This window comes from Microcebus murinus, chromosome 3 (genome assembly GCF_040939455.1).
Source record: "Microcebus murinus isolate Inina chromosome 3, M.murinus_Inina_mat1.0, whole genome shotgun sequence".
In the NCBI taxonomy this organism is placed as follows: domain Eukaryota; kingdom Metazoa; phylum Chordata; class Mammalia; order Primates; family Cheirogaleidae; genus Microcebus; species Microcebus murinus.
Genome location: NC_134106.1, coordinates 83,128,298 through 83,153,526, shown reverse-complemented (window position 1 = coordinate 83,153,526; position 25,229 = coordinate 83,128,298). Strand labels below are relative to the sequence as shown.

Here is a 25,229-nt window from a genome sequence, read left to right as displayed (position 1 = left end):
CTCCCAAGTGGTTTCTGAGAAACCACTTTTTTAGGTCCAGTTTTAGGTCCAGTTCTAAGGGCAAATCTCACCCAAGCATGACTGGCTGCATGGATAGTCTCTGAGACCATTTCTTGAATTTAGGGAAGAATAATGCCCAACGAACTCCAGCCGGGCCTGGTGGCATTTACTTGTTGAAACCAGCAAATCCGATTGGCTTTCTCCCATTTACCAACAGTACCTTCTCCAGGGGAGAAGCCAGTTTTTTTGTTTTTGTTTTTTTTAACTTTGACCACTGAACCCTTATCACCTAGCAGAGTGCTTTGTATATGGGAGGAGTTCAATAAATATTTGTTGAATGAGTGAGTTAGTGGACAAAACAATCGAATGTACAACTGCTTCCATTTAGACAAAGGCAGTTTTTAATGTTATTGTTTTCTTGTTTTCCTCTTTACAAAAGTATATGTGGTTATTGAAAATAGCTTAGAAAATAGAGATGAACAGAAATGCAGAAAATAAAAAATCACCCATAATGCCATCCCATCTAGATAATCTTTCTTGCCATTTGGGGGTGCATGATATCTATACCTCTATGTGTACCTATCACATATATGGGACTCTGATAGTGTGTATTATTGTATAATAGTTTTACTTATTATATCAAAAAGCTTTGTATGATATATATTCCTCTACATTATCATTTTTAATTTTTTCAGATCATTTCATTTCAAGACTGTACTTCAACTTATTCAGTTGAGTATTAAAATATCCTTGTAGCTAAAATGTTCTGTGTAGCTTTGTTTTTTCTTTGGGATAAATTCCTACAAGAGGAATTACACAGTTCTGTGGTTTTCTAATTCGTGTTGGAAAGGTATTGATCAGAGAGATTTTACCAATTTGCACTCCCACCTGCAAAAATCTAATGTACCACCATGGTCTTCCTTTGCTAAATAGTGAATATTATCATTCTTTTAAATATTTGCTAATTTCACAGGCAAGAAGTATATCAGTGTTCTTACATTTTGTGTTTCTTTTGCTAATAGTGAAATAATTTTTAAAATCTGGTCATTTTCATATCTTTTTTTGCAAATTTCTAGTTAATATCTTTTAAGACATATATACTTTGCATATATACTTTGTCTTTTAAGACATATATACTTTTAAGACATATATACTCATCCCTTTCTGTTTCGGATGACTGTTGAAAGAATTTGTTAAAGTACTCTATTTGAAGCTTACAAAGCAGTACACAAATGTGCTGATCAAATGTGTGACCTGGTAGGGGGAAGGTCAGGAGACAGGGTCACTGCAGACAAGTGGGCTGAGTAAGGGGTACTAAGTGAGGGCTTGGGTAAGCTTCGCTGGAGGAGAAATAGGAAGAGACACCTGGGGAGGAAGGGAAAGGGGCCCTTGGGAAGGTCACTGGAAATAAACAAGGTCAGAGACAATACTGGGGCTGGCAGCTGGAAATGAGAGCCAATTAGAAAAAGAAGGGATCGAGACTGGCCAGGGGAGTATAGGAAACCAGAAACTGACAGGGGGTGGACAGGCAACCCACCGGCTGAGAAGGGGAAAAAACAGAATTGCTACTTCTCTGAAGACTCCCCAGAATTCCAGTGCTACCAAGGCAGCAGGGGTGTTCAAGAACTGAAAGGGAAACTGAGCACCACTGGAGACAAGAGTGGTCCCAAGACCACCAGAGCACATCCGTGTTTTCCAGGGAGTCCTTGGAGTAGCCACATCTGGGAAAGGCAAAACATCTAATAGCTAGATAAAGACCAAATGCTGCACTAAATTCCCCCAGCGTGGATATGAGCCCACTCACGTAAAATGATATATAAAGTATTAATATATATATAGAATGTGTAATGTATATGCTATATATTATATATGTATTTTTATTCCATCTCTCTATATTATATATGGATATGTGCATATCCTTGCATGCCCTTGGGAATCTCAAATAAGTGGTAATGAGGTGGGATAGGGAGAAAGAATTTTATTTGCTTTTATTCACTTTTTAAAGTATTGTTTCACTTGTTCCAATAAGTATGTATTACTTCTCTAGTTTGAAAATAAAGACAATACTTTAAAGAATAAAAAAGATGCAGAATATGCTGTAAGTGTTGCTTGCCATCCTCCACCCGGCAGCACAGGGTGGGGAATTCATGAGGTAACCGGAGCTAACGTTCTGGGCTGTCACCGGAGCCAGTGCTAACTCTGGCAGGAGAGTCCCAGGGTGCACCTGAGAGTCACACTTGGGCCTCTTAGGGCACCAGGCCCATCGCCAGCTCACAGTTAGATAAGAGGATACTTAGGTGACAAGGGGACACTGCACCTCTTTGGCAGGCAGTACCCTGAACAACAGGAAGGACATTCTGCGGCTGGGAGTGCACAGGGGCCTTCCTTCCCTGTGAGGTGGGCGTGGCTGCCTTGCAGGGAGGAGGCACCGATTCGTGGCGGGGGAGGGGGAGAACTTGAGCTTGGCGGAGGAGGGGAAAAATAACTTTCTTCTCCTTTAGTTTAAGGGCCGCCCTTGCAGGGGATGAAACAAAGTACCTGACTGGGGTTTTATGCTGTTTGACATCAGGTGAGCTGCTTTAAGGCAAATCCTGTGTCCTGTGTCATTCATATGCCATGCACTATGTTGGGGGCCTGGGGACCAAGCGGGGAGACAAAGCTGAGGTGACTTCTGCTCTCCTGGAGGTGACAGTGAAGTTGGGGAGATAGATGGTACAGGAGGACCCAAACCAACAGTGGGTGTCGTCACACGTGGTAATGACGGCTCCGAAGGAACCCAGCACGAGTCAGGAATGAAGAGGGGTGGGCCTGTGAAGATCGGGTGACCCGAAGGAGACCCGGAGGTGGGTCCTGAGCGTGGCTGTTGTCTGCAGAGCAGCGACCCGAGCTACTGGGTCCATGCCAGGTGAGAGCGGTGGGCCTGGCCACCTGCGTGGCTCAAGTGCGAAGCCTAGGAAATGTGCTTAGAAATCCAACAGAACTCAGCGTGTGATAAAAAAGTTGCCAAATGAGCGCAAAACAAATACAGAAGACTGATGTTGCACGTTGAGAAACATTCCATTTTATTTTTTATTATTTTTAATTTTTTTGATACAGAGTCTCACTCTGTTATCCTGGATAGAGTGCAGTGGCCTCATCATAGCTCACTGCAACCTTAAACTCGAGGGCTCAGGTGATCCTCCTGCCTCAGCCTCTGGAGTAGCTGAGACTACAGGTGCAGGCCACCATGCTCCGCTAATTTTTGTATTTTTAGTAGAGATGGGGGTCTCCCTCTTGCTGGGGCTGGTCTTGAACTCCTGAACTCAGGGCATCCCCCTGCCTCAGCCTCCCAGAGTGCTAGGATTACAGGCACTAGGATTAAGCCACTGTGCCTAGCCTATTTGATTTTTTTTTTAAACTTTGGTTTTGACTTCTATTACATAAAAAGTCACTCCCGTTTAGATTTATTTGTGCTGAAAGACCCAGTGACAGTGGTGAGAGTAGTGTGATGTTTAGCAACGTGCCTGAAGTTGGAGGAAAGGTTCATGAGAGGTGGTCTCCTGTGCTTTCACAAACAGGATCCTGTCTCCTCTCTCATCACGAGGTGCGCTAGGTCGGGCAGGTATTCATAATGTCTTCACTCTGCAAATAAGCAAATGGAGCCTTGGAAAAAAGAAAAAAAGACTTGGCAAGGTCCCTGGAATGTGTACCGCTGTTCTGGCGAGCTTCCGGTGAGCCAGAGGCCAATGGTGGCCAAAGTGGTCACACTCAGAATTGCTGAGGCTCCTTCTAGTGGCCACAGAGATGCTGTTGTAGGAGTTTGTGATGAGCAGGAAGGAACTTATGCTTGGCCGTGACTGACTCCCCATTACCACGTTGGGGCAGCCATGTTCGTGTCTGCTCACCAGGTAGACCACAGGAGACTCAACCCCCCAATCTCACTCTGTGATCCACATCCTAGTCTTAACTGGGGCTCCGATGTCCTGAGCTTGGGGTAGGGACCAAAGAAGATCAGTGGAAGTTCTGGCTTTCTGCCCCTGTCCTAACACTTAAAATTTTGTGGCTGTGATGATTTTGGACATGCTACTTGTCCACAGATTAGCATCTAGGTCCTGTCATCCTGGAGTCTTGGCCTAGCCTTCTCCTTAGACTTGTTTCTGAGGGAGTCTACTGTGATCACTGGAATCATCTCTTATTGTCAGAGATTCACTTAGGTATGTCAGCATTTTGGGACATACATGTGGCGCTCAGACTAGAGAGTGTAGATCTCTAACCACCTTCAATTTTGCATATCCTGGCAGGATCCCACTGGTAAGATTTTGGAGCAAAGCAATTCATTTGCAATTTAGTTATCAGCATTTGGAATATATTAATAGTATTCCTTGTCCGTTGTCTGAGCTTGAATTGAAGGAACCCACAATCCGTGAGTTCTAGCCCTTTAGAAAAATGGCAGTTGCCACATGATGTGAACTTGGCATTTGAAATCAGCAGACACTTGGGAGTTAGTGTTAGGCAGAGAGACAAACAGGCCTTGGGGATGGGTAGGTCTGCATTCCAGACTGTGCTTTGCACTTGGGCCTGTGGAGTAGACAATTTGTAGGATCTCTCCAAAGCCCATTTTAGCATCTTTAAAAGGTGGGGGAATACCATCTACCTCATAATATATCAGTGGGGATTAAAACAGAGGAATTAAAATATCTGGCACACAAGAAACACTCGAGAAATATGTTTCTATGCCCCTTTACTCAATAATTTAATGAATCCCTGTAAAAACAGAACATCCTTCACAATAAAATCCTACTAATTTGTTGTGTATGGAACATCCAAAGGGATGTGAAATTCTTTTGTTTGATTTGTGTTAAATTGGCTTTGTACTTTAAAAGGGGAAAGAGGAAACCTCTAGTACCTCAAACAATGAGTCTTTTAAAAGTCTGCATTGGACACCAATCTCAAAGAATATTCTTATTAACATACTTTCTTATAAATGGAGCTCTACTCATCAAATATTTATAAGTAGTAGCCGGAGAAGCCAGAGCTGTGCTTGGCAAGCCTGGGGACGTTTCCCACGTGCGCTGTGGGATGGCGTAGGCAGGGGAGACCCTTTAATTTTGTGACATGGTTTGGGGGGGGTTCCAACGTGAGCTAATCTTAGCATGGTTTCTCTCAGCTCTGGGCCTGTTCTGGGGCCCACCAGGACTCCCACATAGCCTGTCCTCACAGGCAACTCCTTTTGAAGTCCACAGGAGCTCTTTGAATGGAAAACATACACAACGGGGTGTTGATGCAAATAAGAATCAGGCCCGATGTTCGGGAGGAATAAAGGTGCTTCTCACCCCAAATATTAGCTCTTTAGCCCAGAAACTATGGTTTGATCATTAAATAAAAGAGCCCTCCCCTCTCCTCAAAAAAACCCACAATCCACCACCAAACTCCATCATCCATTTGCTCAGGAGATGATAAACCTGCTAATTACTGGAGAGTCTTAATTAAGCAACAGATATAGTCAGTGCAGGGCTCTGTTTTTACTTTAAATGTGTCGATAGAATAAACATTCTCAATTCCAGGGCAACTTGCTAAATGAAAAAAAATAAACATTACTCTCTTTTGAGATATCACTCATCGAGTGTGATAATTTAGAAAAATATCTCTATTAGAGATAGTTAGAGATTTTTTTTGGTTGGAAATGCAATCGCCGATGGAGCACAAAGCTGCAATTTGTAGACAGGTTAAGTAAATTAAATCACTCACTGTCTTTTTTTCAATGGCTTTAAAAGTTAAAGGTAATTTGCAAAGAAAATGCTCAGTTTGAATTGGTTTGTAATATCTGTTAATGATCTTTAAAAAAATCCACTTATTCACAATTCTGTCCCTGAGGGAATTCCAGTGTGCTATCAGAAAAAATTTCCAAAGTCTGAAATGTCATTAGCTAGTGATTTCTTTGAAGTAAAAAGCCCTGAAAAAAATAAATTACATAAGGTATACAAGCGCACAGGACAATCACTTTGATGAATAATATCTGTGTTTTTCATAATGTTTCGTACCCAAAAATGCAACAATTGAAATCCTAGCTGCTAAATTATAGAGCTGTCTTTTGAATTACCCCAACATAGGCATACCTTCTGTTTATTTCGCACATATATTGAGTTCTTCCATATATTTATAGATTGTTGATGTAAAAACAGTAGTGTTAGGAGCAATTTTGATTATATTCATTGTGTTTACCTTTTGGAAACACAAGGTGTTGCCTAAATACAGGCCTACAGGTGTTGCCATCCGGAGTTAAAACAATAGCCTGTTTCAGTACAGCATCCTGTATCCCAGAGCCAGGTGCCTGAATGGAGGTGCAAATACTACACAGCCCTGGAGAATTGTTCAATATTAGATAACAGAGTCGTGAAATACTACACCAAAGGGAAAATTTTCTTCCTGACCCCAGCTGGTGATCAGTTTTTGCCTGGAAGCAGGAGAGTCTTTGCAATACAATACTAGTCAGTGTAACTGCAGATGCTGGTTTGGCTCCTATAAATAGCTAATCGTTTGTGTTTTTTTTTTTTTTGTTGTTGTTTTGAGGGAGGAGCTGGATTTTACTAAACCATTGGCTACAGGTTAATTATACATTTCATAAGAAAGCATTTTCTTGTAGCCAGCCTAAATTAGTTACCCTTTAATCCCATTTTATGTAATAAGGCTAGAATACATGAGCCTCCAACAGGCCCATTATTACTGTCATTATTTTATACATTGGGCCCTCAGCTCTCTCTCTCTCTTTTTCCCTTATGCATTACTCACTTCTTAGCTAAATTGCAGAGGGTCCACGTTTCATTCCTCTCCCTCACGGGGAAAGCATTCTCTTCCTTTTTATCCAGCAGCCCTAAAATCACATGGATGGTTCTTCCTGTTTCCTGCTCTGGAGCTGGCATCAGGAGAGCAAACTGAGTACAGGTAAGAGCCAACTTGCTTGTCAAGTTAAAATCGATTGATTTTCATAAAGATATTCTGTAATATTTTCTTAGTCTCTCCATTCACTTCATCTAAGAAAATGGAAATCTACATGTGAAACTTCTTAATTGAAGCTTTATTAGGGTTCTAGGTATGGAAGATGGCACAGAGCAGAAGCATGTGACTGGAAGTGTTGACCTAGAGTGGACACATCCCATAGCCACCTCCCAGGACAAGAAAGAGAACATGGCCATGTTCCCAATGTCTCCTGTGATGGAACCCCATCTTCCCCCTCCAAGGTAACCACTCACCTGGCTTCTGACACCATGGACTTGCTTTGCTTTTATTGAACTTTATATGTTAATTTATATATAGTTTATAGTTTATAATAATATTATGTAATTATAGCTTATCTTAGTAATATATTATATAAATATAATAAACGGAATCATATGGTGGGCATGCTTTTTTTTACAAGATTTTATTTTGTTATGGTAAGAACATTTAAAGTGGTTAAGGTATTCTTTTGTCTGGCTGCACTCTCTCAACACTACATTTATGAGCTGTATCTGTGTCGTTGGGGGAACTAATAGCACATTTTCCTTGTCTTTGCTGCATTGTATCAATAATTCACCACAGTTTATTCATTTTCCCCTTAATGAACATTTGGGATGTTTTGAGTGTTAGGCTATTTTCAGAGAGTGCTGCTGTAAACTTTCTTGTGCATGTCTTTTTTACATGTGTACATGCATTTTGTTTAGTTTATGTATAGATTAAAGGGGAAATTACTGAATTGTAGGGCATAACTATGTTCAACTTTAATAAATAATGCCAAACAGTTTTCCAAAGAAATTGTACCATTTTGCACTCCTACCAGCAGTAGGTGAGGGTCATAACTGCTCTACATCCTTGTTAGCACTTGGTGTTTTCAATCTTCTTTACTTTGATCATTCTGGGGGTATACGGTAGAGTCTTGTTGTGGTTTTATTTCCATCTCCAGGATTTTTAATAAATTGAGCGTCTTTTTCATGTATATTGGTCATTTGCATATTCTCTATTGTGAATGATCTTATCAAATCTTCTCATTTTTCTATTGGATTGTTCATCTTTTCTTATTTATTTGTAGGAGACATTTATATGTTTTAGATATATCTTTTTGGTTATATGTGTTGCAAATATATACCATTCTGAGCTTGACTTTTCACTTTCTTTATGGTATCTTTGGAGGGACAGAAGATTTTAATTTTAATATAGTCTCATTTACTAATATTTTCTTTTATGATTCGTGCTTTTGGTGTCCTATTTAAGAGTGCTTTGCTTTCCCTAAGACCATGATAATATCCTTTATATTATCTTTCATAAACTTTGTTGTTTTACCTTTCACAATTAGATCTACAATTCACATGGCACTGATTTTTATAGATAGTGTGAGATTGGGATCAAGTCTGATTTTTCCTCTGGGATTTCCACTTACCTTGCACCATTAACAGGAAAGACTTCCTTTTCCTAATGCTCTGCGGTGATACTTTTGTCATAAATTAAGTACCCACTTATTTATAGAATGATCATATGACTTACTTCGTTTATTCTGTTAGTGTGATAAAATATTCAATGGGTTTTGAATGTTAAGCCAATCCTGTATTTCTGGATTAAACCCAACTTGGTTGTGATGTATTATTTATTCTATGCATTGATACATGTATTTTGCTCATATTTTTTAAAAATAATTTTTATAGCAATGTTTATGAATGAGACTTGCCTGTAACTTTCTTTTATTGTAATGTTCTTGTCAGGTGTGTTATCAAGGTTCAGCTGGCTCATAAAATGAGTTGAGAATTATACATTCTTTTAAATATTAAAACATAAAAGAGTCCAATTTAATATAGTAATTAAACATGTATGTAGTTTGTCCTGAGTAAATACCACAGTTTTCTTTCCTTCCAGGCTTCTTTGTATTTTAACTTAGACTTATAGGAGGAATCTGGTTTCATGTGAGTTTTGCATGGAAAAGTAAATAGAAATACGCTCATGTGCTCAAAGCTGAAATTTCTTACTGCATCTCAATTCCAGGACCCTGATCAAGGGCCATCAGATGAGGAGTCTTTTTGAACATATGAAAAATATTCAGATAAAACATCTGATCACCACCAGAATCTTCAAAGCCAATTTTATCTCTGACTTTTGACTCTTTCAGCCAGTGTTCCACAGACTTTATCATTTTTACTTTTAAAATCTCCTTTAGTATAGTATGTCTTATTCCTCACCCTATCTTTCCTTTCCTACTTTGTGTTGTCCCAGTTCGAGGCCTTGCCACCTCTTGCCTGGGCTATGGAATTTATGGGATACCTATATCATTCCCTTCTCAGCCATGCAAGTTCTCATTCTGAAATGGAAAGATGACCAGGTTGATTCTTTGCTGAAAATCATGTGGTGGCTCTGCAGTGCCCTGCAATATGATGTCTAGGTCACCAACATGGCCCACGTTTTCTCATGACCTGGTATCTTAGTGCATTCAGGTTGCTAAACAAAATACCTTAGACTGGGTGACTTATAAACAATAGAAATAGTGCATTCAGGTTGCTAAACAAGATACCTTAGACTGAGTAACTTATAAACAATAGAAATATATTGCTCATAGTTCTGGAGGCTGGGAAGTCCAAGATCTAGGCACTGGCAGATTCAGTGTTTAGTAAGACGTTAATAGATGGTGCCTTTTTGTTGCATCCTCACGTGGAAGGGACAAGGGAGCTTGCTCAAGTCTCATTTATAAGGACACTAATTGCATTCATGAGGGTGGAGTCCTCATAACTGAATCACTTCCCAAAGGCTCTGACTCTTACTACTATCTCATCGGGTATTAGGTTCTAACTTATGAGTTTTGGAGGGACATCAACATTCAGCCCACAGCACCTGGCTCTTGCTTACCTCTCCAGTCTGCTTTCCTGTCCCACTTTAGTCTCTGATTTTATACCCTCACAGCTCTATCTGCTTGGTAGCTCTATCTGTGTCCACCCAGGATTTCTTTGTGTTCCTGCTTTTGCCTGTGCTTATCTTTCTCCCTGCAATAGACTATCCATGCTTTAACCATCAGCTAAAGACAGATAACTTTATTCCCACTCAGCTGTGGCTGCTTGGCTCTCCTTTCTGCCCATGACTTGTCTGTCTGATTAGACTGTGAGCTCTTTGCAGGCAGGGTCTGGATCTTAGCCATCTTTGTACACCTGTAACTTTCTGTGTGCTGGCAGATAACAGGTGTTCAATAGAAAATTATAGATCCAAATAGAAAAAAAAACCAACAGTGGTTGACTATTTTGAGTTTCATTCCATCTCTTTTTGGAAGCCTGAGATGGAATAAAAGGGCCAAAATGCCATGACCAGAGGGAGGCAGGAAGGCAAGGGCTCAGGGAAATCTGTAGATAAAATCTCTTCCTGTATAACTGAGTTCATTCCAGCTGATTAAAATCCTCTTATGGTGGAATTCACTTTTTATAGAATGGATTAGCAGCAAGGATTTTCCTGTGAAGATAGATTTTTTTTTTTCTCAGAGAAACAAATTTGAGCAATTTAAGAATTTAAATTAAAAAAATCCTGCTTATTAAAAGGCAAATCGACCAATATCCTTCCCCTTTCTCTTATTAATAAAAGAGTTTACACAGACACTCTTTAGGAAATTGTGTGAGAGATTCACAAGGATCATTAAAGTCTCTAGTAGACATTCACTTTCACTTTGTAAAATTGGCTATACCCTCAAAATGGTGTCACATAAAATGGACTTTCTGGGGCTCTTATATATGAATGGGTCCTAGTTCACAGTGATGCCATTCATTTTATTTGGCCCATGTATTGCAAGTACATTCTAAATTTGGCCTTAATTATTTTTCCTTTCACAAAAATATTTTGTGGGATCTTTTTGAACCCTGACTACTTCCTTCTTGCTCCTTAAAACAGAAGCCAGGAGTGTTATTTTTGTTCTCTTCTAATTAAAATAATTGCTTGGTTCCTTTTAACTAGATTCATGCAGTTATTAGCCTAATACATGGATGGGTGCCATGGAGTGCTTGAGAAACAAAATGAAAAGTGATCATGTAGCTTCACATGAAAAAGATTCTGTGGTGCCAAGGAGCATTATTGCCTTTCAGCCAGCATTTTATAAGGGCCTTTCGTAAACCTGGCCCCCATACCCTTACTAAAAGACTATTAAGTGAAAGAATAGTTCTATTTTCTTTATTAAGGTATACAGCTAGCTCAATACAATTTGAAGAGGGGCACTTGATACGCTGAGTATGGCACAAAGACCTCGGGACTGGTTTTAATCTCTGCCCCTGCTTTGTCTTTCAGAATAACTGCAATTGAAGAGAAAATGCTCCATGGCCCCTCTGCCAGTTGGTGTTTATCAAAGGACAGAGGAGGAAGAGAGACAAAGTGCCTGAATATATGTGTTCAGCAAGAGTAGTCAGGACCCTGCTTCCAAAAGGAAGTGCTAGAATGACGTTTTTGACAAGACATTCCCCAGAGATGATGTAGTCTATGGGTTGGCAAACAAGCCTCCATCAGGTTAAATCTGAACTGTCACCTGTTTTTGTAAATAAAGTTTTATTGGAGCACAGACACGTCCATTTGTTTATGTATTGTCTACAGCTGTTTTTGTACTGCAACATCGAGTAGTTGTGACAGAGACCACATGGCCCACGAAGCCTAAAATATTTACAATCAGGCTCTTTACAAAGTTTCCTGACTCCTGATTTTTTTTGTCCAGTTCATTGTGTGTTTACTAAATACCTACTTTATGCTGAGAAATAAATTTGTGGGTATTTTTATAGTAGTACTCCTTTGAAGAAATGCTCAGGGCCTTTGTTAACGTGCTAATTTTATGAGTGCTCAGAGCAGGTGTGTGCATGGCATGGAGCAGGAAGGATTTAGGGCAAGAAGTCATGGTTAGAGAAAAAAGTCTGCATTATTGTTCCAATGGCAAGTCATTGACTATGGCCAGCTCCTCTTTTGCCTGCTACCTGGAGAAGAAGGTGTAGACAGGGCTGGAACTTCTGGCTTGGAGTACACCTTTATACCATCAGGACATTATGGTCAACATTGTGAACTTCTGTTCCAGGACCAGTTGGTGGCTTGGAGGATCAAGTGAGAGAATGTGAGTCCAAGTGTTTTCTAAGCCATAAGGTACTGTGTTTGTGGTGTAGATATTATCTATAAAAGCATTAGAATAAATGCTGTTATCCCTGTTTGGTATGAGAGAGGAAATGAGATTTAGATAGTATGCCCAAGATTAAACAGTCAGCCAGTAGAAGACCTGGAAGCCAGTTCTCTGCTCTTTCACATATACCATGATGCTCCCTGACATAACATGTCTTTCCATAGTTTCAGAAATGTGCTGTCTTTTAGTTCACGTGTGCATTAATTCATTTGCCATTCAACATTATTTAAGAACTTACTATGAGCTGGAAAAAGAGCTGAATTTTCCCAGAGAGTGATAACTATATAAACATGAGTTGGAATACTCTTCAAATAATTTTGTTCTTGGAATCCTGTGGCTGGAATCCTTCAAAAGTACATAGATTATCCTCTAGATTTTCCCTGTGCTGCTCAAGGAGTAGACTTGGAGTGGAGAAAGAGAGAGTAGATGAGTGGGGAGGGTGAGAGCAATGCTGTCATTCTGCACAGTGTTGCCTGACACCTTGTTTTATGTTGTGTGTATGTGTATGTGCACATGTCTGTGTGTGTACATACCATGAAAGGAAAGAGAAAGAGAGGTAATAAAATGTTGATAGCAGATTATACTAGCAACTAAAAGAGGAAGATAATCTAGGCTTGGGAGATTTGAAAATTAAGATTTTGTAAATAAAATCCAAGGGAATCCATTCCAGAAAAACTATCAAATGTGAATTGTCTGGCTAAATGGCATATATCATATTAAACATGGGTTTGCCAGAGGTAGACTTATTTTATCCTGCTGTTATATACAGTCTGCATTCAGATATTTATTCAATGAGATAGATGTCTTGTAATTCTTTTAGATGATGATGATGATGATGAAATGTGCCTGGAGGTAGCAGGTTTCACCAAAATATTGAATTTGCCTTATCATGGTAGGAGAAGTGAAGTTCTTGAAAGTTTCTGTTTTTGATATTCATTCTTTTAACAGGGAAGTTTGCCAATATTTTCCTCATATTCAATGTTACTGGCTACTTGTTCGCTGCAGATTTACCTGTGAACCTAAAAGCTCTGAAACAAAGGTGCCAGTGAAGTTGCCTGATGAAAAAAACCCATCTTCTAGAATCTTCCATTGTATAGTTGTCACCTGCAAAGACCTCTAAGAGGTACAGTAGAAAGTTCTGCTCTATTCCTCCCATTTCCCCCACAAAAGGCAGTCACAGCCCTGCTGACTGAATTTGGAGGTGATGATATCTAATTCAGCAATTCATCCACGAAGGTGTGTTACTTCTCAGATATCCCTAGAGCCTGGGATACTGCTGTTTTAAGAAATGTAATTTGTTTCAGCACACAAAAGGCATATTCATAGCAGGACCTAGTGCTGCTACAGATAACACTTTTCATCTGTAAGGAATTTGTAAACATTAACTAATTTATTTAACTTTCTTGTAATAGAATGGATTTTCTTCCATTTGCTGTGGAATACACTTCTTTTTCTAAGTCTATTCATTTGGTGAGTATTCTACTGAAGAATTGTCACCAGGTGGGAACTGTTTTGTAGAGGAGGAATAAGTCTTTCAATACAGTGGAACATCCCACTGCAATAGATGGCCTCCATTCCCCGAGTGTGTAGGCCTATGTTTCAGTGATTAAACGATGCTCTGGGAGAAAGTTAAACACCTTTGAAAACTGTGGAAACAGTTACTGTACTGCTATTATTACTGTTACTGCCATTACCATACGCACTGTCTGCTACCATTACCATTACACATACAACTCTGGGTTCCCTAGAGAGTAGAGCTTGAAGAAGTTCTCATGTGCTGCCTCTTTAGTTGGAGAGTTCGATCCCAGAGTTGTAGGAGTTCGGGAGACAGATAGTGTGGCTGCCATGAAAGGAGCGAATACGGGGGCATGTTATCGACATAGCCACAGCCTGGCATGAAGCATGAGTGATTGCTCAGTCATCTGGGACCTCTGGGAGGCTACATACTGGCCCCTAGATATGTTCACATCCTGATCCCTAGAACCTGTGAATGTTACCTTCTAGGGCAAAGACTTTGCTGATGTCATTAAGATCTTGAGATGCGAGATTACCCTGGATTTTCTGGGTGAATGCTAAATCCCATTACAAATATGCTTAGTGGAGGCAAAGGCAGATTTAATGCACAGAAGAGGATAGGGCAGTGTGATCCAGCAGTCAGAGATAGGAGTGATGTAGTCACAAGCCATGGAGTGTCACAGCAGTCAAATAGGAGTGATGTAGTCACAAGCCATAGAACGAACCGTCACAGCCACCAGGAGCTGAAAGAGGCAAGGAAGGAGTTCTCCCCTGGAGCCTCTGGAGGGAGCACAGCCCCCGCCAACACCTTGATGTGAGAGCACTGAGGCTGATTTCAGACTTCTGGCCTCCAGAATTGTAAGATAATAAATTTCTGTTGTTTTAAGCCACCAAGTCGGTGGTGATTCGTTACAGCAGCTATAGGAAACAGATACAGGGACCAACCCCCTAGAGCATAGATAGCTATTAAGGCTCAGGACAGACTGATTGGGTGGAGGGAAAGGGAGAAAGGGAAAATAATTTATTTGCCAGTTGCAGCCTCTGATTGGTAAATGGTTTTCCTCGTGGGTCATTAATAATACTCCTTTATTTCATCCTCTTACCTCTGGGTTGAGCATGCCTGTGCAGAGTTTCCTGGGACGTGTCATGCTGTAGGGGTGGCAGAGGAGCCCCAGGGTAGGAGGAGAGAAGTCAGCCAAGGACCTGAGCAGGGGCCCATTGGGTTGTGCCCTGTGCTGTCTGTTGCAAGGCAGCCGGGTGAACAAGTGGCCAACGGCCCTGAGCAGGTAGCGTGGAAGGGGGTTCTGAAACAACGATCTCCTTCCTCTGCACCACAGCACCACAAGGCAGTGGGATGCGACATCCACAATCAGCACTCGGCCTCCAGTCTCTAATCCCGCTAGCCCCTCAGGGCTGCACGTCCACTGTCCGGTTGCGTCATTGGAGTCTCTCTCCCTTCACTGGAGTCACAACCTGCCTTCTGTGAATTTTCTGTGATTGGTTCTAGTCTTGATGCACATATAATAAAGTTTATTCTTACATACGAATGCTCTTTCCATATATTCAAAGATAGTTTTTGCCCTTTTTTTTTTTTTTTTTTCTACCAGGCAAAACACTCTCTGTTTCTTCAACTTGGCTTTATGGAGGAGTTTTCTTTTTGTGCCCGGTGGCCACACAGTCTCCTCCTCGGGACAGGCTGCAGTTTGTCTTCCTCTGGCCTTACAGGGTGGCTCACAGAATGCACCTGGACTTCAGGTATGGTCTGTTCAAGTGCACAGGACTTATGCTTCACTAATGTAGCCAGAGATCGATTTTATTTTATTTTTTGGCAAGCACATCATTTTTAGTTGTGCTACACTTAGTGTTGATTACAAAGCCCTCTTTTTACACGTGGGTACAGATGACTATATGGAAGCACATAGTCCTAGAGGCAGCCCCAGAGCCCCAGAGAATCAATCTGTTTACCAATAGTATCACTGTGAGAGATCAAAATGTCACCTCACGTCAGGGCGAATGAATACTCACAATTTTCTGCTGCATTGAGGTCAGTAGGTGATTCTGATAGGTTGGTACCAATCAGCCACGCCAGGTTAGGGAGTGTTCTCAGCCAACCCTTGCTACTGCCAACCTCCTACCAAAAACAAAACAAACACAACAAAACAAAACCAACTTTTGGAGCACTCTCTGGAGGTAGATTTACACAGGTAAAAATGTTCCCCTTCATGTCTGTAGCAGGCAGCACTGATTTGGATTCTGTCCTGGTCCAATCCAAGTCCCCAGTGTCCTCCTATATGAGAAGAGTCATTACAACAGACTAAAGAAGCACGTGTGGGCAAGAACTGCACACCCACCGCGTCTCATCCTCACGGCAACCCTGTGAGGTGGGTCTTACCATCCTCATTTTACAAATAAGGAAAATGGGGCTCAGTTAGAAAGGACTTCCCAGGAACATAGAGTAGCAGACATGAGTTCAGACTCAGCAGGTGAGACTTTCTGCCTCACCAGCTGGTAGCCAGAGTGAAGGGAGGGGGCCCTGTGATCTCCGCAGGTGGCCCGAGCCTGACACTGGCCCTTCTGGGCCCCTGAAGGCACTGGGTGGCACATAGTTGGTACGGAGTGGCTGAGCCTCTGGGGCTCTCCCTCGGTGACTGGGCCTCCTGGAGGTAGGGAGGCAGGGTCCGCTGCATGCTGGCCTAGCCTCTGCTGCTCCCAAATGGGAGAGCTTCATTGGCCCAACGTCTATTTACCAAGTGGCTTTTGGGTCTCCTAGGCCAAGCTGGAGTTAGGGTAGAAAAACAGAGGTCCTTGGTGCAAGTCATGCAGCCCCTGAGTGAGTGGCAGGGGTTCTAGTGTGAGGTCTTGGTGTCTCATTCTCAGAGTTCAAGTCCTGAGGTGGGTTGAAACCAGCATGTCCCCTGGGCTGTTGACACAGACTGAGGTGTTGAACTCATGAGGCGGGAGGGATAATATTGTATGAAGCATTATCTAATTTTTTACCTCTCAGGTTTTTTTTTTTTCCACCTATATCTCATTCAAGCCACTGCCCAGAGCCTGCCGGTGCTTTGGGGAGGGAAGTGACGGTGGAAGATGAGTTTCCTGGTTGTGGCAACTCTTTCGGTTGCCCCCTCAGTCTTCTGTTCAGTCCCCTTCTGACCAGCATTTACCTGCTGTGGAGGCTGAAAAGCTAAAGTCTCACCTTCCAGACTCCCCTACAAATTGGGGTGCTCAGATGCCGCCAGCGCTGCCCTGTGAGCCTCACGCCGCAGTCTGCCGTGGCTGCTTCTCCCAGTCCCAGTGCCTCCTGCTCCTGCCGCACAGCTGCCGTTGCTAAACAGAGGCCTGGGTGGAGACAGAAAGAGCCTGGCTCCTTGGTTGCATCCTCAAGCACTGTACCAGATGTTTTTGTTGTGTCCCACAATAAATGTCTATTTGGCCAAGCCTCTGTTGTCCGGTTTTTGTGATATTCATCTGAATGCAAGCCTTACCCAACACACTGTTTTGTTTTGCGACAGCCCCAGCCCTCAGGGGGACAGAAAGGTTGTAGGGCACAGCGAAAGACTTGAGAGAGCACACCCGGAGCGACAGGCAGGTCTGTGGGGGAGTGACTGGTCATGGGGGGCAGTCTAGAGGGACAGAGTCCTGTCCCTGCTCTCCACACACAGCCAAGGGGCCACGTGGGTGGAACAAGGGCGTGTCCGGGGCAGTTTGGGTGAACTGATGTCTGAAGATCAGGTGGAGGGAGTGAGTGACATGTCAGAGGTTGCCTGAAGAGACACACCACATCACAGACTCGTGCGTCTCCCCCTACCGAGACTTAGAACTAAAGAGTCCCCAGACTCAGCCATGACCTGAGGGAACCTGAGACCGTGGGACTGGGTCCCTGCCACCCTTAAAGGATGAGGCTTCAAAATAGAAATCAAATTGTAAAAAATTATATTTTTTATATGCTGATGTTGTGGACCAAGATTCTCCGCAGCCACTATTAGAACACATCTAAGTACTCTTGAAAGATTAAAATGGGTGGTTCATGCTGGGTGCTGAGGATCTGCTTCCTTCCATGCTTGCTGCGGTCCCAGTGCAGAGGCAAGACTATCCGGGCTGGGTGTTGGGGGCAGAGCTGCTGGAGTTCACAGTTCCGGGGGCTCAGGCTGACCTCTGATCCTGGTCCTTGTTCTCTGTAGCAATCCCTGCAGCAAGTGTCAGTCCCAGGGTGGTGCACGTTCAGGATGGTGATTCAGGAAGAGGGGCAGGGAGAGGATGCTTGTCTCTCTGAGGCACTCACGGAAATGTTGCTGAGCACTGCTGAGATGCAGGGGGAGAACTGGGCAAATTGGTTTTTATTTTGGAGAGGATTGTAATTAAGCCTAATCATTTCCTGCCTTCTTTACAGCCCGCCACTTTTCCGATTTTCTGTTCAATTAAATTCAGTTCCTCTGAGCAGCCACATAGTTGTTACCTGGTACTCTCAGCGGTGGCCTGGCTTTGTATGCCTCTCTAACACCTAATAACCATGTGATCTTGGGTGAGTCATTTCATCTGTCTGCATAGACTGTAAAAAGGAGGGAATAACAGAACTTACCTCACAGGGTTGTGTGAGGGGCAAAGCCTTGGAACAGGGCTGGCTCATAGGAGGCAGTCAACGAACACATGAGCCTCAGCTTCCCGCAGGCCTCTCTGAGTGCTGGCACCGTCAGGCTCCCTCACCAACCCCACTGTTTCCTAGGAGACAGCAGTGACCAGCAGCTCAAGGACAGACCTTAACTGTCAGGCACTAATCTAACACTTGCCTTTGCATAAGAGCAGCAAGCAGCATGCACGAGTTACAGCCTTTCCTTGATGGCCTTGTAATTGAACAGCCTCACCTTTTGCATTTGGTTTGAGAAGAGGGTATTTGCTCCAATTAACTCCCCTGACACTTCCTTGCAAGGTATCTTCTCATCACTGATGACCTACACTCCACCCCAGTAGGGGCTTCCAAAAATTGGTGAGTCGTGTTGCAGGGCTGAAGCCCCCATTAGGAAGTCAACTAAAGTTGGAATAAACCTTTCAAAATAAAATCCTACATTGTGTTGATTATTTCCTTTGCTCGAGTTTAGCCCGTGAAGATGGTGATGATCACAGCAGCGGACCCTGCTCCCGCCCCACCCAAGGAATGGTTCTCAGTGACAGTTGGTTTCACTCTGCTGCTCAGAAGAGATGGATCCCGATGAGCTCCTTCCCTTCATTCATTATGCTGCAATCATATTGCTAGGGGACAGAGATGAATGCTGTGTACTTATCTGATTAAACTGCCTGTTGTTTTAAATCTATTTTCAGGGAGACTTTTTTCTTCTGGTAGACATTCAATGACACAACACATTAAAAATTATATCTGTATCAATGGTTTCCTCCATTGTATTTACGTGGTGTGTGTGTGTGTGTGTGTGTGTGCACTCTCGTGTGCTACCCATGGGTCTCTTGTTATGATCAATACATATTCAACGATTATGAAGCAATTGCAGCTTTTAAAAAAGCAAAGGCCATTTTCCTCCTATTTTTGCTTTTGCTTTTCAGCAAAAGTCCTAGGGAATAGGACTGCAAATGTCTCAGTCCTTGCCTGCTGCCATCATTAGAGCCTTCATTAATCTTTGAGTTCTTTGCCCCTACTTTGCCAACAGAATAATGCCTCCCCCAGAATTACACAAAAATCAATGGCAAAGTTAATTGAAATCTGGATCTCTTAATATTTTTCTCTTTCTTAAGCGATTGCTTGGTTTCTGAAAAGTGAGGTTTAACTCAAAGGACGGCTTTAATTGAGGGTGAGTGAATTGATAAGAGAGAGAAAGGAGAGGTAGATAATTTTCCAAGTGACTGAAAGATAGTGTTTACATTTAGGATTTCATTTCCTTTCAAGTTTTACATCAGGGCTTAAGGAATGTGAGTAGATGGGAAGAATGACCAGAGCATTTCCACAGCACAGCTTGGTGCTCTATTGTCTCTTAAAAGGGCTAAAAAAGGCTTTGAAGGAGATGGACTGGTCCCTTTCCTCCCAGAGAGTGGGAGTGAGAGCCAGAGAGGGAGAGAGAGAAAGAGAGAGAGGGAGGGAGAGAGAGAGAGAGAGAGAAGAGAGAAGAGAGAAGAGAGAAAAGAGAAGAAAGAGGTGGGAAAGGAACTGACCTCTAGAAGGTGGGCAGCTTCTTGGCTCGAACAATTCCCTGTTGTTTTGGTAATTGAGGTATTCAATCATAGGTACCTGGGCCTTTAACTCGGATTAATACAACCAATAGGCGTTGTATTCAGAACAGTTTATAACACTCCAAGTAAACTATTTTATGGGATTCTTACATCAATGTGCTGAGGCAAATGGGATAGAGATTTTCTATGTCTACTTTGTAGGGGAAAAAACTGAAGCTCCAGTGAGTTGTAGTTTGTCCAAGGCACATCCCAGCCAGTGACGAAGGTGGGATGGTGGGCACAGGTCTTCAGGTTTTGGGGGGAAGAGAAAAGGGTCTGAAAGGTCCAGGACTTTACCTTGACTGCAGCTCCTGGTGGCAGGTGGGCAGGGCTCCTCTTCAGCCCGTCGGGACCCATACAGATTCCCCCAGCCTAGTCCCCGGGCTGAGTGCCAGTCCGGCCACTGGGTGCTGCAGTTCCAACTCTTGTTGGTATCTGCAGTTTCCAAAATATTCAGACAAAGGACTCTGAAAGGCATCTGGCCAAGCTTTGCAAGAGGAGAAAACTTACCCTCTGATTCCCGCAGCCCCGAAGTCAGGGATTTGATTACGCTTATCATGATCTCAGCTTCCACTGCTCCAAATGTGATTAGTTTTGTAATTAGTTAATGTCATTACCTGTCATCAAATCCAGACAACGTTGGCCTCTAAAACCTCCCGTGGCAGAAAATCCCACAACCTGACATCTTTCCACTGTTGAACACAGTTTCTTTAATAATCCTGGCAACTGTCCCTCATTCTTAGACCACAGGTCTGAAAAGGCAGGAGAAAGATGTGTTTCTTGTATTTTTTTTTTTAAGGCAACTTAAAATACTTCAGTCTCAAAACATATCTTCACTCCAAGCAAAGCATAAATATAATCTTTTCAGCAAATTTTGTGCCCCACTATATTTTCCTTCTTATATATCTTGGCTATATTGCTTTGGGCAGAAGGGCCAAAATAAGACCCACTTTACCATAGGGAAACACTCTGTTAAGGAATATTTTTATGTTATAAAAAATGCTGCTTGTCTCTTATTACTTAGTTTCTGTCAAATACTGGGCAAGCGGTTTTCTTCTTTGCTCCAATTCAGTCTTGCAACAGATATTCTTTGCATGCCATTGAGTGCACGCAGGTACTTGGGACACAGCAGGGACAGGACTGGTTCAGTTGCTGTTTTTGAGGAGCTTCCATTCTGTGGGCTGAGGTAGACAACGGGAGATAAGCATTTAAAAGTAGAGTGCACGGCATGGGGCTGGACATTTCCAATTGCCTCTGCAGACCCCTCTACCTTCTCTGCCTTGCTTTGCAGAGGACCCTGGGGAGGTGGGTCATTAATGATGGTGTCATTGGCTTCACGCCCTCAAGACCCAGCTGGGTCAGGAGCTGGAGGCTGAAGAGCAGGACAGTGAGCTAAGGGTACTGAAGTCCTGTCCCTTGAAACTTGCTTTTTCACTGGGAGGAAATCAACAGTCCCCAACGGTGGGAATTGGCCCAAGCCCATCGTGGGACCCAGCCCTCCCCAATGCCACCGCTTAGGAGTGGTAACTGCTGGGCACCATTTTGGTTTCCTTAACCCTGACAATTCCTCTGTAAACGGATCCTTCAACAGCCTCCCCGCTGAGTCAGATGTTTGAATGGGCCATTTGTTTCCCACCAGGACCCTGCCGGCCACAGTAGGTTAGAGGGCAATACATGCTATGGAAAAATGTAATTTCTTCCACTTCCCGGTTCATCAGTAAGAGTGCTTGTTCTTACCTGCACGGTTTTGGACTAAATGTCATCTGGTGCAGGCTGCATTGCTCCTCTGTGACTCGATGACTCGTGGATAAGCCTCGCAATTCATCATTGTACACCATAAAACAAGGGGAGCGCTCCTGCACGCTCTCTGAAGGCAGCGGCGTGTTCTGCAATGCTTGGCTGATTCGCAGCTCCTCATGTAGCATGAAGCAGACAAAGACCTGCTCATCCATAACCCGGTCCAGCAAATTCCCAACAGTCTACAGTCTGCAGGAGGGTGCTGTGCTCCCCAAGACCTGCCACACCCAGCCCTGCCAGTCTGGCCCCTGCTCTGTGCTCACGGGGCCACTTGTATGCTCCTACTCCCCAGTGTGCTTTGATTCTGCCGTGAGTAAACACACCCAGCTCAAGTGTCTTCTTCTCTGAAGGCTTTGCTGGGTTCATGATTTCAAGGAAGGGGGTGGGGGAGGCTTTCTCTTTAGCTTTGGGAGGCGCACATTTGTATATTGCCCGGCTGTCTCGGTTGACTAGTACCTTTTTGTTTTCTAAGGAACTTTATAGATCCTTCTACTCTTTTCCCTGCCCAGTTGACACTGGCCTGAGCTGTGTGGGTAAGCCAAACCAAGTATTTTCCTTGTCTGCCTTTAAGCTCATTGCTTAATTTTGGGGAGTGAATCTGGGCTCAGAGCGCTGCAGTTCAAGGCATCTCCTCTTTTTGAAAATAGGTTCCAAAAATTCAAATGGCCTGGAGCGTGCCCCACGTCTGCGGGTGGTATATATACCTATCAGTTTCCTTCTGGAAGCCCCAGATGGATGCCATCCGGTCAGGGAGCTTTGCTCCTCTGTTTGAGTTTTTTAGGTTACTCCATAACTTCCCCCCTAGAGACTTCAGTCTGTGTTAAGGCCACGCTAGGATTTCCTGTGCAAAAAGCCCTTAAAATGTGAAATGCCCCACTTCTCTTGATGATAAAAGTGATGCAGAAAGAAAGAAAAAAAAAATAACAGTTTCATTACCTGATGGTACTTATTAGTTGGCCCCCTCAGAAGCAGAGCTGAGAGATTTCATGTGGGTTTGTGGGTACTCTGGGGGAGTTTGTCCACATGTCCCACCAAAGGACACCATTCCCATGTGCGTTGTTTGCATCTGTAACAGATGAAATAAGGATAATATTCTTCATTTGGTAATGTACTCAAGTATCATTCAATATAAGTTTAAGTTTAAAACTCTCAATTTACAGCAGCCTATTAAAAAAAAAAAAGAAAAGAAAACACACCAGTCTGGCTAAAAAATATCCTCAGGAAACCAGCCTGGAAGAACAGAGAGTGAAACATGAATGAGCTATTTAGCTTTTCTTGGAAAATGGCATAATTCTCAGAGGAATGAAAGGACAAGCATTCCCCAGATTTTTCTCAGACACATGTGCCAGTCCACAAAGTGCTGGAACCCCAAACAGAGAACTTGGATCGACTTCAATTTCAGTAATTCAGGTGTTTGTGGCACAGAATAAACACCACCCAGAAGGCAGTGCCGTGAGTTACCAGAAGTTCCAGTGTGTGATAAAATTTTAGGCAACGTTTTCAACTTCTACACAGGGATACTAAGTTAGTCATTCAGTTCCAATAAACAGAATATTTTACTATTTAGAAAAGCGATCCTGAGTCAACCAATGTTTGGGACTAATCTGCTGAATCGATGTGTTTCTCTAGAATCATGTACACCTCACTTGAATCTGTGGATGTCACCATTTGAATGGCTCGATGGCATGCTTGTTGAGTGGATGTGATGCAGCCCCGTTGTGTTACATGTTATGGGCTGCCAGAACCCCCCAACCTCGTTCCAGCTGCTTTCAGAAAGCTTACAGTCTTCCCAACGAGATACATGCTTATGAAACAATCAGGGGAGAACACAGGATGTTAAATAACAATGTGAACAAGTATGGGACAGGATTTGAGAAGGGAGAGGCAAGGAGCACTGGACTGTTTCAGAGGAGACTTTAGGTGACAGGGTGACTTAATAGGCTGGAGGCATTTGATGGGGTTGAGGAAGAGAGATGGCTCGCCACGCTGGAAATTGGCAAAAGAAAAGCCATTAACTGAAAGAAAAATAAATTAAATACCTATCTGTCAGATATTTCTTCTTAAAAAACTGAGAACTTTACATGCATTAGTGAATTTAATTTTAATAACCATATGAAGAAAGTATTTTAGTTCCCATTTTGGAAGGCAGCAAACTGAGTCTTAGGGACACTAAGTAATCTGCTGAAGGTCACATGGAAGGAAGCCACTAAACTGGGATTGTCTTGGGGACATGGAAGAGGTTTGCCTGTCTACTTCCTTCACTGCAAATGAATACAGCTGGCACTCTGGCCAATTGCTTTTTGCATCTTCTTATGCCATGAGTAAAGAACTGAAGGTGAGAATTCAGGTGCTAAAACAAAATGCATCTGGACTGTTTCTAAGCCTCAAAGCCAAGAGAGGAAAGGACAGGTTGAGTATGTTGGAGTCTCAGTATTGGAGGTGGTGGCAGTGATTCTGCCACCCTTAAGTTGTGCTGCCTCTCCAGCCCCTGTGAGCTCTACAGCACAGAGGGGAATCCTGGGTGGGAAGTCTTTCCTGCCCAGTTAAGGACAGAGTCTGTGCACAGGCTCCATGACCCACCGGCAGGTCTCAGAATGCTTTATGCTCAGAGAGGAGTCTAGGAACATCTGGCAGATGCTGAGTTTCCCCCAGATCCATTTTTCCTTTCTTCCTGGGTGTGAAGTCATTCAGCTACAGACTACTTCCCAACCTCCCTTGCAGGCTGCGAGACTGAGTTATTGCCTGTGGGATGTGAGCGCCAGTGATATGTACAACTTCTGTTTCACATCTGAAATGGAAAGCACCGTTCTGGGCCTTGCTCTCTTTCTGCCGTCCAATGAACCTTACGTGCTGGCAATCCTGTTCTAGCCAGCAGATGAGCACTGCCCTGCAAGACAGAGGAGAAAAACAAGGGAAGAGTCTGGATCTCTTATTCATTGTGTGAAACAGAACATCCCGCCAGCCTGGACTGTTCAGCTCCACAATGCTATGTAAAAGAAAACTCAATTTGATCTTACAAGACACTGTATTTTGGGGTCTGTTTAATATAAAAAGTTGGGTTTGACTTTGAATAATGCAGAACATTTCCAGGATGGGAAGTAAAGCATCAACTTCAAGTCAGTATTTTGTCTTCCTTCATTCTTTCCTTCCTTCCACGAATATTTATGGAGCACTGACCGTGTACCAGGCAACATGCAATTTGCTGGTGATGGTAGACAAAGGAGTCATGTCCCTACCCTTCTGGTGCCTGCATTCTAGTAAGGGAGACAGACAAAAGCAAGTAGACAGGCATAAAATTAAAACACCTACAGACTGAACAAAAACTCGAGGCTGAGGTAGAGATGACTGGTTGGGACAAGGCTACTTTAGACAGCACGGTCAGGGGACACCTCTGTGAGGAGGTGACGTATGAGCTGAGCCCTAACAGAAGAGAAGCCAGGTGGGCATGAAGTGGCAACCTGCCACTCCAAGCAGAGAGGAGCATGCGCAAAGGCCCTGGGGCAAGGAAGAAGTTCTTGACCACAAGAAAGTGAAGATAAGAATGAAGAGGGTGGAAAGGCACAATAGGATATTGGCAACA

General features: G+C 43.1%; 1 long non-coding RNA gene across 6 annotated transcripts in view; it reads left to right on the top strand.

The window, feature by feature from the left end:
- Window positions 1-19,347, top strand: part of LOC142870070 (uncharacterized) — a 52,479-nt gene extending 33,132 nt beyond the window's left edge. For 2 of the 6 annotated variants that reach the window (XR_012918622.1, XR_012918619.1), the window contains exons 2-4: window positions 6,846-6,921; window positions 7,062-7,217; window positions 11,257-11,524. This is a non-coding gene — a long non-coding RNA (uncharacterized LOC142870070). Of the gene's footprint in view, window positions 1-2,501; window positions 2,570-6,845; window positions 6,922-7,061; window positions 7,218-11,256 lie in introns of all 6 variants that reach the window. The other 4 variants (XR_012918618.1, XR_012918617.1, XR_012918620.1 and 1 more) reach the window with 4 other exon arrangements.
- Window positions 19,348-25,229: the final 5,882 nt, after the last annotated feature.